The sequence below is a fragment of the Stomoxys calcitrans genome, chromosome 1, assembly GCF_963082655.1.
Source record: "Stomoxys calcitrans chromosome 1, idStoCalc2.1, whole genome shotgun sequence".
NCBI lineage: Eukaryota > Metazoa > Arthropoda > Insecta > Diptera > Muscidae > Stomoxys > Stomoxys calcitrans.
Window position 1 is genome coordinate 31,220,482 of NC_081552.1, and position 13,359 is coordinate 31,233,840.

The window sequence follows — 13,359 nt, forward strand, 5'->3', positions numbered from 1 at the left end:
GTTGTTGGAAGTCGTTACAGAACACCACATGCAGAATTTCAAATCGAACTCAAGAAGTCAAATCGCGACTTTGGTTTATGCAACATGAACATTCCACTAAGGAACAGGGGCAAACTTTTCACATATCAATGAGTGCAGTTCGATTCAAGTTTAGCTCAATGATAAGGGGCCTCCTTTTTATAGCCGAGTCCGAACGGCGTGTCGCAGAAGAAGTTTTACATGGCATAGTTTTACAGCGTCATAAGCGGACATGCAAACCTCTAAGCTGCGGTGGCCTCCATGGTTGGTTTATATTGAAGCGTATATGGGAGCTATATAAGGTTATAGATCGATTCGCACCGAATACTAAATGCAAAATGTCAGCCAAATCGGACAAAAATTGCGGCTTTTAGGTGCTCAAGAAATCAAATCGGGAGATCGGTTTATATGGGAGCTATATCAGGTTATAGACCGATTTTGACAGTACTTGGCACAGTTTTTGGAAGTTATAACAGAATACTACATGCAAAATTTTAGCTAAATCGTAAAATACTTGCGTCAAGGGGCTCATGAAGTCAAATCGGGAAATCGGTTTATATGGGATCAGGTTACAGACCGTTTTGGACCGTACTTGGTATAGTTTGTGGAAGCCGTAACAGAACAACGCGTGCAAAATTTCAGCCAAATCGAACAAAAATTGTGGCTTCCGGGGCTCAAAAAGTTAAATCGGGGGAACGGTTTATATGGAATTTACATCACGTTATAGACCGATTCAGACCGTACTTACAATTGCTGTTGGAAATCATAACGGAACACCACATGCAAAATTTCAGCCAAATCGGACAAAAATTACGGCTTGTAAGAGCTCCAGATCTCAAATCGGGAGATCGGTTTATATGGGAGGTTATAGACCGATGTGGACCGTACTTGACACTGTTGTTTGGAAGTCATAACAGAACACTACGTGCAAAATTTCAGCCAAATCTGATACAAATTACGGCCTCCAAGGGGCTTAAGAAGTGAAATCAGGAGCCTAGCTTTACGCGTTCGACCGCTATCGTGATTTCCACAGATGGAAATCGGTTTATATGGGAGCTTAACACGGATTACAAGTCATAACTGAACGCTTAGTGCAAACTTCCAGGCAAATCGGATAATAATAGCGGCTTTCAGAGGTTCAAGATCTCAACTCGAGAGATAGGAAGCTATTTAAGGTTGCACGGAGGCCATAGCGCAGAGGTTAGCATGTCCGCCTATGATGCTGAATGCCTGGATTCGAATCCTGGCGAAAATATCAGATATAATTTTCAGCTGTGTTTATCCCCTGCTAATGTTGGCGACATTTGTAGGGTACTACGCTATGTTTAAACTTCTTCCCGAAGAGGTGTCGCACTGCGGCATGCCTTTCGGATTCGGCTATAAAAAGGAGACCCCTTATCATTGAGCTTAAAATTTGAATGGGGCAGCATACAGTGATATGTGAGAATTGCTCCAGAACCTTGGTGGAATGCATATCAGATTATACCCCGATTTGGATCATACTTGCAACAGTGATTGGAAGTTGTTACTACGAGCAAAATTTCATTCAAAACGGATAATGATTGCGCTTCCAGTGGATCAAGACGGAAATTCGGGAGATCGGTTTATATGGGAGCTATTTAGCACGGTTGTTGGAAGTTGTAAAAGATCAGTAGATGCAAAATGTTTGCCAAATCGGATAATAATTGCGGCTTCCAGAGGCCAACATATTCAAGTCGAACAAAATCGGGAGTAGGGGAGCAGGGGGTATTGCCCGGGAGTCTCCACTATTTGTGGAGATAGTGTCCGGAGTCGCCGCTCTGGACTGAGACTGCGGTCCACCCGAATATCTAATAATGGACAAATACAATGGGGCAGGATTATCAATGTGATCTGGAACACGTATCCTGAGCATCATTTCTTTAATCTGGCTCTATGTCTTGTAATCTGAGTATATCCTGCGTATGTATTGTAGGCAAACTGGGACTGTACTCTTATACGTCATCTTTCGGTCTGCAGGAGTTCCTTAGACTAGACACAACCTTGACAAAGTAGTTCTAAATGTAGGTCTGCATACTTGGGAGATGATCAGTGTTACCATTGTGCGACTAAAGTCGGTATTTGCGACCTTTTGAAATTTACACTTTTTGTTTAATTTTTCTTCAAGAGTACGACTTTTATACAGTTTGCAGAAAATTATTATACCCTCCACCATAAGATGGGGGTATACTAATTTCGTCATTCTGATTGTAACTACTCGAAATATTCGTCTGAGACCCCATAAAGTACATATATTCTTGATCGTCGTGAAATTTTATGTCGATCTAGCCATGTCCGTCCGTCTGTCCGTCCGTCTGTCCATCCGTCCGTCCGTCCGTCTGTCTGTCGAAAGCACGCTAACTTCCGAAGGAGTAAAGCTAGCCTCTTGAAATTTTGCACAAATACTTCTTATTAGTGTAGGTCGGTTGGTATTGTAAATGGGCCATATCGGTCCATGTTTTGATATAGCTGCCATATAAACCGATCTTGGGTCTTGACTTCTTGAGCCTCTAGAGTGCGCAATTCTTATCCGATTGGGATGAAATTTAGCACGACATGTTTCGATATTATATCCAACAACTGTACCAAGTATGGTTCACATCGGTTTATAACCTGATATAGCTGCCATATAAACCGATCTGGGGTCTTGACTTCTTGAGCCTCTAGGGTGCGCAATTCTTATCCGATTGGAATGAAATTTTGCGCGACGTGTTTTGTTACGATATCCAATAACTGTGCCAAGTATGGTTCAAATCGGTCCATAACCTTATATAGCTGTTATATAAACCGATCTTGGGTCTTGACTTCTTGAGCCTCTAGAGGTCGCAATTATTATCCGATTTGGCTGAAAATTTGTACGACGGATTCCCTCATGACCATTAACATACGTGTTTATTATGGTCTGAATCGGTATATAGCCCGATACAGCTCCCATATACATCGATCTCTCTATTTTACTTTTTGAGCCCACAAAGGGCGCAATTCGTATTCGAATTGGCTGACATTTTACACAGGTCTCCAACATATAATTTAATTGTGGTCCAAACCGGACCATATCTTGATATCGCTCTAATAGCAGAGCAAATCTTTTCTTATATCCTTTTTTTGTCTAAGAAGAGATGCCGGGAAAAGAACTCGCATTTGTCGATCCATGGTGGTGGGTATATAAGATTCGGCCCGGCCGAACTTAGCACGCTTTTACTTGTTTTTAAGTAAACGTAGAAAAATCAGAAAGCGCTTCTTTGTTGTGGGTTTTTTATTTATTTTCCACTAAAAATTCGAGATATGTATTTGTTGCCGATCTCTGTTTCGGTTTGTGTGAACCGGCAGATGATTATTCCCATGATTTTCTTGTTGGAGCAATACCTTAATGGATTGTTCCTGTTCCATAATGGACTGTTCATGGGCATAATTTTGCATTGCAACTTCATTGGTTCATTCAAATCCCAGTCAATGTAGGCGGTTTATTTATCAAATTTTTGCTAAAGGCAAAGAGGTAAAGATAAAAAAATCACATGACAGATTGTCTCTTTGTTTGGCACTGAATGGTTCGGAGATTTTCTTCTGTAATTTATCTGATGATCAAGTGCCAGATAATGTTAACTTGCAAAAAGTTTGGACTTAGATGTAATTCCATGTACATACATTACCCAATTTTGATTTATAGAGGCGTAACAAGCTCATGTGCCAACAACTTTTTGCAAAAACTGGACTTCTTTTAATCCAATTTGGACAATTTTTTACATTGGTTAGGGTTTCTCAAAGTCACGAATGCTCGGCAAACTTAGTAGGTTGTTTGTATTCTGTTGTAAAGTGTTGATTTTTTTTGAGAACTTTTTTAAGAACAATCGCCTTTGTATGCGACATTTTCTAAATTCTCAACTTTAACTCTAGAGATGGTACGGTCAACAGGAAGGTGACAAAGGGAATGCCTCAAAGAGGAGTGTTCTAGCCGATTCTCTGAAAACTTAGGACAAACGAAGCCCTATGGGATCTCAACGCTTAGCCAAACGAATCCAACATGTCGAAAGAGGACGAACAGTTATGATCACAGTTCCATTCTAGTAGCTATGGATGCTCAAATTAGTCTAAAGAAGGCCGCACCGAAATCGATACTATATAAGATCTTAAGGACTCACCTTTCCGAAGGAGAGAATTGTGCTTGATAACGATGAGACCTCTGCCTTCATGGTTCACTGTTCCATGGTGAAGTCAAGTGCTGGGCTTCTACTTCGATGAACTCAATATCAGTATGTAGCTGAGACTACCGTATTTGATTATGGTCTTTCGGGCTGAAATCTATGCTATTACGATAATCGCAAGTGAAACCCGGGGAAGGATTTACCTCTTACAATACTCAGGATATGGCGACACTCATTGCCCTTGGATCAAGGACAATGAGATTAAATTGTTTAGAATCCCTGACAAACCTCCAAGCTCATGACCACGATTTAGGTGGACATTATGAAGGCACTGAAAGCCTTGTATCAAGGACAATGAGTGATGTGCGTGGTAAAATGTTTAGAATCCCTGGGTTCTTGGACACGATAGTGTTCGGGGAAATGAGAATAGAACGTAGAGAAATATACCAGAAACAGCTCAACTACGACAAGTGAACCAGGCACTGGTCTTGAATACATCCGATTCATCGAGCTTAGGTCTTCAATGATGGACGCAAGTATGGCATTGTGGCCTACGTCGATTCAACTGCTATCTGTAAATCGCTTAGACTGCCGGACGATTGAAAAGTCTTTCAGTCAGGCGCAGATCCGTCTCTGGATATAATAATCCCTTAAAAACCCAGGCTCATAGCATAGCGCTGATTGGGTTCTTGGACACGATGGTATTACAAAACATAAAAAGTGATTACTGCAGAAACGGAATTTCTTCGTTTGTATGATGTTGGAAACAAATTTCTGGGGGGTCGGTATGACTCCGATACGAAGCCCCAATGAATCTCTACTAAAGCTATCTCCGTCACTTACAAATACATTTAATGTTGCGTGCATCAGGTTATCTCATGTGTGTGTCTCTTGGTCAGGACAGCAAGATAAAGAATCCAACAGATACAAAGGTAGCGGACAGACACAGCGAAGGAAGAGTGAGAGATGTTCTGTTGCCAGTGATGCCCACCCAACCGTGATCACAATGCAAAAAATGTCCCTAAGGGAAAGGTTATCATTATGATCCCTATCCAAATCTGATCCGATTTTTTCCAATTTCAATAGGCTTCGTCTCCAGCCCGAAAAACACGCCCATACCAAATTTGAAGACGATCGGATGAAAATTGCGACCTGTAGTTTGTACACAAATTAACATGGACAGACAGACAGGCGGACATTGCTAAATCGAATGAGAAAGTGATTCGGAATCGACCTGTATACTTATCAATGGGTTCGGCCGGGCCGAACTGTGGATACCCACCACCTCGGGTATATATGTGAACCACATTTCGTCAAAATCCAGTGAAAAATGCATACCTTATGCCCCATAGCAGCTCTATAGATATCATCCGATTTAGACCAAATGCTTATAAGTACAAGTCATTGTTCAACCGAGAGATCGGTCTATATGGCAGCTATATCCAAATCTGGACCGATCTGAGCCAAATTGAAGACAAATATCGAAGGGCCCAACACAAGTCATTGTCCCAAATTTCGGCGACATCGGACAATAAATGCGCTTTTTATGCGCCCAAAACCTTAAATCGAGAGATCGGTCTATATGGCAGCTATATCCAAATCTGAACCGATTCGGGCCAAATAGAAGAAAGATGTCGAACGGCCTAAGGCAAATCACTGTCCCAAATTTTAGCAAAATCGGATAATAAATGTGGCTTTCATGGGCCTAAGACCATAAATCGGACGATCGGTCTATATGGCAGCTATATCCAAATTTGGACCGATATGAGCCAAATTGACGAAGGATGTCGAAGGGGTCAACGCAACTCACTGTCCCAAATTTCAGCAAATTCGGATAATAAATGTGGTTTTTATGGGCCTAAGACCATGAATCGGATTATCGGTCTATATGGCAGCTATATCCAAATTTGGACCGATCTGGACCAAATTGACGAAGGATGTCCAAGGGATCGACGCAACTCACTGTCCCAAATTTCAGCAACATCGGATAATAAATGTAGCTTTTATGGGTCTATAACCCTAAATCGGAGGATCGGTCTATATGGCAGCTATAATCAAATCTGAACCGATCTGAGCAGTATTGACGGAGGACGTTGAAGGGTCTAAGACAACTCACTGTCCCGAATTTCAGCAAAATCGGGTAATAAATGTGGCTTTTATTGGCCTATGACCCTAAATCGGAGGATCGGTCTATATGGCAGCTATATCCAAATCTGGACCAATCTGGGCCAAATTGATGGAGGATGTCGAAGGGCCTAACACAACTCACTGTCCCGAATTTCAACAAAATCCGATAATAAATGTGGCTTTTTTTGGCGTAAGACCCTAAATCGGAGGATCGGTCTATATGGCAGCTATATCCAAATCTGGACCGATCTGAGCCAAATTGACGGAGGATGTTGAAGGGCCTAATACAACTCACTGGCCCAAATTTCAGCAAAATCGGATAATAAATGTGACCTGTGCAAAATTTCAGCTCAATATCTCTATTTTTGAAGAATGTAGCGTGATTTCAACAGACAGACGGACGGACATGTCTAGATCGTCTTAGATTTTTACGCTGATCAAGAATATATATACTTTATAGGGTCGGAAATGGATATCTCGATGTGTTGCAAACGGAATGACAAAATGAATATACCCCCATCCGTCGGTGGTGGGTATAAAAAGTGTTTTTGATCTTCTCGCCAAGATTGGAACGTGCGGCTATAGGAGCACGTTCTAACCCATGGACCTGCGTTGCCATATTCATAAATTCGCAAAAATTTTAAATAATTGTACGATTTCCTACATATTTTTCAATTCTGTCAAAAACAGTTTTTTATACGTCGGAGTTTCCGACAGACCATCTCTGAAGCTCACATCTTTTCTTTACTTTTTCTACAACACTTATTTTCTCGATAGACTAGAGAATTTTCAGAATATTTCTAATTTCACGTAAATTGCTTATTACAAAAACCAGTTTTAGATTAAATTTTCTGGAAAATCTAAACTTAATGTAACAATGTTTTTTTTTTTTTTAATATCTGAAATCTTAACTTTGTTCCCACATTAAAACTTCCCTAGTCCCAACCAACCCCTTGACCAGAAAGAAATTCTGCCCTACAAAAACTATTCTATTCCTCTGCCGAAACTTTAAAATCCACCAAATTGTAGTGAGGTATTATGCTTAACCACACCCTTTGGATTTGATGAAGTAGCTCCTGCGAATGATGATGATGGTGGCGATGCATTGTGTTCATGTACTTTTATGCACTGTCGCCGTCATCGACATCGTCGATGCTTATTGCCTGTTGAATGTTGGGTTTGTTATGCTTAATTTTTTTCTTTAGGATTCAAGTTCGAAAGAAATCAGCATTTTTTTTATGTTAAGGTTTTTTATTTAATTCTGCAGTTTTTTTTTTTCTTTTGATGTAAGTACTCCAGAGTATCTTGAGGCACGTTTCGTTTGTTATTGCTTCTGTCCCTTGGCTGGATATTTACTGTAGATTAAGCAATGGCGAGCGGTGAATGAGGCAAAGCATGATGTTTGAATGTGTGTGATGGAAGCGGGCCTAAGGTTCTATTTAATGAATAGGTGGGAAGGCCTTAAGCATTCTAACATAGGTAGAAACTTGGTCACGGCAGGAAGAGGGGCCAAACTCATCCAAAACCAAAACAGAAAGTATTAGAAAACCAGTAAGGAAAGGCAAAAGTCGGGCGGAGCCGACTATATAATACCCTACACCTACCCAACAATTATAAATTCGGCCAATATGCAAATATATTGGGTTTTTTTTTCATATAGTCGGCGTTGACAAATTTTTTCACAGCTTGTGACTCTGTAATTGCAATCTTTCTTCTGTCAGTTATCAGCTGTTACTTTTAGCTTGCTTTAGAAAAAAAGTGTAAAAAAAGTATATTTGATTAAAGTTCATTCTAAGTCCTATTAAAAATGCATTTACTTTCTTTTAAAAAAATCCGCAATTACTTTTTGGGCAACCCAATATATGTATATGAGATCTATATCTAAATCTGAACCGACTTTCAAACAGGTCGTTTGAAAATTGTTTTTACATCCATATAAGTGCAAATCCGGCGATAAATATGTATGGGGCTACATCCAAATTTGAACCGATTTTGATAACAAAGCTGTCCGTGCCAAATTTTGTGCAGATCGGTTGAAAATTGTAGCTTCTACAGCCATTTAAGTGCAAATCGGGCGATACATATATATATGGGAGTTATATCTAAATCTAAACCGATTTTGATGAAATTTTGCAGATATATTAAGATCGGTCACAAAAAACTCTGTGCCATATTTTGTGTAGATTGGTTGAAAATTTTTGCTACTACGGCCATTTAAGTGCAAATCGGGCAATACATATATATGGGAGCTACATCTAAATCTGAACCGATTTTGATGAATTTTTGCAGATATGTTAAGATAAGTAAAAAAACAATCCACACCAAATTTTGTTCAGATCGGTTTAAAATTGTAGCTACTATGGTCATTTAAGTGCAAATCGGGCAATACATATATATGCAAGCTACATCTAAATCTGAACCGATTTTAATGAATTTTTGCAGATATGTTAAGATCAGTAACAAAACAATCCACATCAAATTTTGTGCAGATCGGTTGAAAATTGTAGTTACTACGGTCATTTAAGTGCAAATCTGGCAATGCGTATACATGACAGCTTTATCTTAATTTAAACCGATTTTGATAAAATCTTGTACATATATTAAGATCAGTGGTGACACAATTTGTGCCAAATTTTGTGCAGATCAGTTAAAAATTGTAGCTACAGCGGCCATTTAAGTGCAAATCGGGCGATTCATATATATGGGAGATATATCTTAATCTGAACCGATTTTGATGAAATCTTGCACATATGTTAAGATCAGAAACGAAACAATCCGTGCCAAATTTTGTGCTGATCGGTTGAAAATTGTAATAACTACGGCTATTTAAGTTCAAATCGGGCGATTTATACATATGGGAGCTATATCTAAATCTGAACCGATTTTTACCAAAACCAATAGCGTTCGTCCTTGGGCCAAAAAAAATGATATGTGCATTTCGTGATGATTGGACAACAAATACGACCTGCATTTTGATTACAAGAATACATGGACTCACAGACGGACGGACGGTCGGACGGACATGGCTAAATCGAATCAGAAAGTGATTCTGAGTCGATCGGTATACTTATCAATGGGTCTAGTTCTTCTCCTTCTTAGCGTTGCAAACAAATGCACAAGCTTATAATACACTGTACCACAATGGTGGTGTAGGGTATAAATATGATTCCTCAGAGCACTACGTGTAAAATTTCAGCCAAATGGGATAACAATTGAGGTTTCCAGGGGCTCAAAATGCCAACTTAGGAGATCGGTTTATATGGGAGAAATATCAGGTTACAGACTGATTTGAACTGTAACAACATGTTTTCCACTACTGCTGGGGTTAAGCTTGGCAGGTGTCCAGGGTCGTTACACACTTTTTTTTTTCAAGAGATTTATAGAAGAGAAAATACGAAGGGGACTTTATTTTCATATAACGTTATAATATTTACTAATTTTTTTCCACTACGCGTATTTTTTTACAAAAATTATATTTTTAATAGTCTGGGTACAGTGAAACACGCCATAAACAAGCACTTCGTTTTCCGCTGGCTGGTTGCACCTATAGTTGGCACTGTGGGCTTCTTGCATTCGACGAACGAGAAGGATGAGACGAGTATCAACTCTATGTCTGTACGACGACGTTATTGCTTTAGTGAGAGGAGTGCGACGGGTGTCCATTCCACGTCTGTACGACGCCGTGATTGCTTTAGTGAGAGGAGTACGACGGGTGTCCATTCCACGTCTGTACGACGACGCGGTCGCTTTAGCGAGAGGAATGCGACGAGTATCCACCCTACGTCTGCACGTTTAGCCAAGGAGATATACCCCAGAGCCTCTAGCACTGACCTAACTTGGGCATGCGAAGTAAGAGCTAAAGATCCACTTCAACTCCCTACTTCCTACACTCCAATCTAAATCTGTCTTACCTCGGCGAGTTCGCTGGCGAATAGACTCTGTAGTTTGTTGGCTCCTCCTTTTATAGTCCTTGGCTGCCCACACACACTCTTACGTCTGCCTTTTGCCATTCGCCATCATTGTCTCTTTGTTTTTATACCCTCCACCATAAGATGGGAGGTATACTAATTTCGTCATTCTGATTGTAACTATTCGAAATATTAGTCTGAGACCCCATAAAGTATATATATTCTTGATCGTCGTGAAATTTTATGTCGATCTAGCCATGTCCGTCCGTCTGTCTGTCGAAAGCACGCTAACTTCCAAAGGAGTAAAGCTAGCCGCTTGAAATTTTGCACAAATACTTCTTATTAGTGTAGGTCAGTTGGTATTGTAAATGGGCCATATCCGTCCATGTTTTGATATAGCTGCCATATAAACCGATCTTGGGTCTTGATTTCTTGAGCCTCTAAGTGCGTATTTCTTATCCGATTGGGATGAAATTTTGCACGACGTGTTTTGCTATGATATCCAACAACTGTGCCAAGTATGGTTCAAATCGGTCCATAACCTTATATAGCTGCCATATAAACCGATCTGGGGTCTTGACTTCTTGAGCCTCTAGAGTGCGCAATTCTTATCCCATTGGAATGAAATTTTGCACGACGTGTTATGTTACGATATCCAACAACTGTGCCAAGTATGGTTCAAATCGGTCCATAACCTTATATAGCTGTCATATAAACCGATCTGGGTCTTGACTTCTTGAGCCTCTAGAGTGCGCAATTCTCATCCGATTGGAATGAAATTTTGCACGGCGTGTTTTGTTACGATATCCAACAACTGTGCCAAGTATGGTTCAAATCGGTCCATAACCTGATATAGCTGCCATATAAACAGATCTTGGGTCTTGACTTCTTGAGCCTCTAGAGGGCGCAATTCCTATCCGATTTGAATGAATTTTGACACGTAGTATTTTGTTATGATATCCAACAACTGTGCCAAATATGGTTCAAATCGGTTCATAACCTGATATAGCTGTCATATAAACAGATCTGGGGACTTGACTTCTTGAGCTTCTAGAGGGCGCAATTCCTATCCGATTTGGCTGAAATTTCGCAAGGCGTTTTTTATTGTTACTTTCAACAACTATGTCAAATAAAATACAAGTCGGTTCTTAACCTGATATAGCAGCCATGTAAACCGATCTGGGATCTTGACTTCTTGAGCCTCTAGAGGTCGCAATTATTATCCGATTTGCCTGAAATTTTGTACGACGGATTCTTTCATTACCATCAACATACGTGTTTATTATGGTCTGAATCGGTCCATAGCCCGATACAGCTCCCATATAAATCGATCTCTCTATTTTACTTTTTGAGCTCACAAAGAGCGCAATTCTTATTCGAATTGGCTGACATTTTACACAGGTCTCCAACATATAATTTAATTGTGGTCCAAACCGGACCATTTCTTTATATCGCTCTAATAGCAGAGCAAATCTTTTCTTATATCCTGTTTTGCCTAAAAAGAGATGCCGGGAAAAGAACTCGACAAATGCGATCCATGGTGGAGGGTGTATAAGATACGGCCCGGCCGAACTTAGCATGCTTTTACTTGTTTGCATCTAAATATTACCCGCTTGGCGGCGCCATCTTTTTTATCAGTTAAATTCTAAACATTATTTAAACAGAGAGATAATTCATTATTTCAATCAAATTAAAAAAAAACTCTTACATAATTTCTTCTTTAAATAATATAATGTTATATATAATGCAGAGAAATCAATTAACAATTCATAGCCGCAAATGTGTTGCTAAAAACAAGGGTCCCCCGACTTTTGCCGTCACAGGACCGTACTTTGCGAGGTTGTTAGGAGCCGTTACAATACTTGCAAAATTTCAGCTCAATTGGATAACAATTGTGGCTTCTAGGGGCTTAAGAAATCAAAATCGAAGGACCACTTCATATGGGAGCTATGGATTGCCCAGAAAGTAATTGCGGATTTTTTAAAAGAAAGTAAATGCATTTTTAATAAAACTTAGAATGAACTTTAATCAAATATACTTTTTTTTTACATTTTTTTCTAAAGCAAGCTAAAAGTAACAGCTGATAACTAACAGAAGAAAGAATGCAATTACAGAGTCACAAGCTGTGAAAAAAATTTGTCAACGCCGACTATATGAAAAATCCGCAATTACTTTTTGGGCAACCCTATATATGCAAAATCAGAACTGATATAGCCAGCTTGCAATCCCCAATGTACGGACAGATGTGACTAAAACTACTACAAAACGATCAGAAATATACATATATACATTTTGGGGTGGAGATCAATGTTAACCTCCCATTCTATGGTGGTGGGTATACAAATTCAGACACTATAACCCACAAAAAGGCCTTCGGTCACTCCTCCTTACTACTCAATTCTAACTCTGGCTGTCTATAACCCGTCCTGGTTTTCTTGTGTCATTGTTGATTATTCGGAACGATCACCACAAGCCAAGTTCTTGTATGTTTTTTCGATTTTGTTACTTAACCCTCTGTCATTGTGTCGTGTTGGAAACCCCATTGCCATCATTTGCGCTTGCGTGTTCGTGTGTTCATTGTAAATGTCAAAAACAATAATACTCCTCGCTTCGTGTACGCAGGATTGAAGAATACATACGTATACACTGGCGAAAGCTTGCTTTCCAATGTCAGCATCTCAAATGGAATTTATTGTTGTCGTTGCACGAGTACTTGTTACTTCTATGAACGTTCTGAGCATTACAGCTTTTTTTGTGGTACTGTTTTTATACCCTACACCACCACTGTGGTATAGGGTATTATAGATTTATGCATTTGTTTGCAACGCTAAGAAGGGGAAGAGCTAGACCCATCGATAAGTATATGGATAGGCTTAGAATCACTTCCTGATTCGATTCGAGCTATGTCCGTCTGTCCATGTATTCTGGTAATCAAGGTACAGGTCGCATTTGTTGTCCGATTTTCACAAAATTTTGCATAAGTCTTTGTAAAAAATTTTGCATAAGATTTTGTAAAAAATCGGTGCAGATTTAGATATAGCTCCCATATATATATTTCAACCGATGCCCCCTTTTAAAGCTGTAGAAGTCACAAATTTGGCACAAAGTATTTTCTTTTGATGTCGCATATATGTGCAAAATTTCAT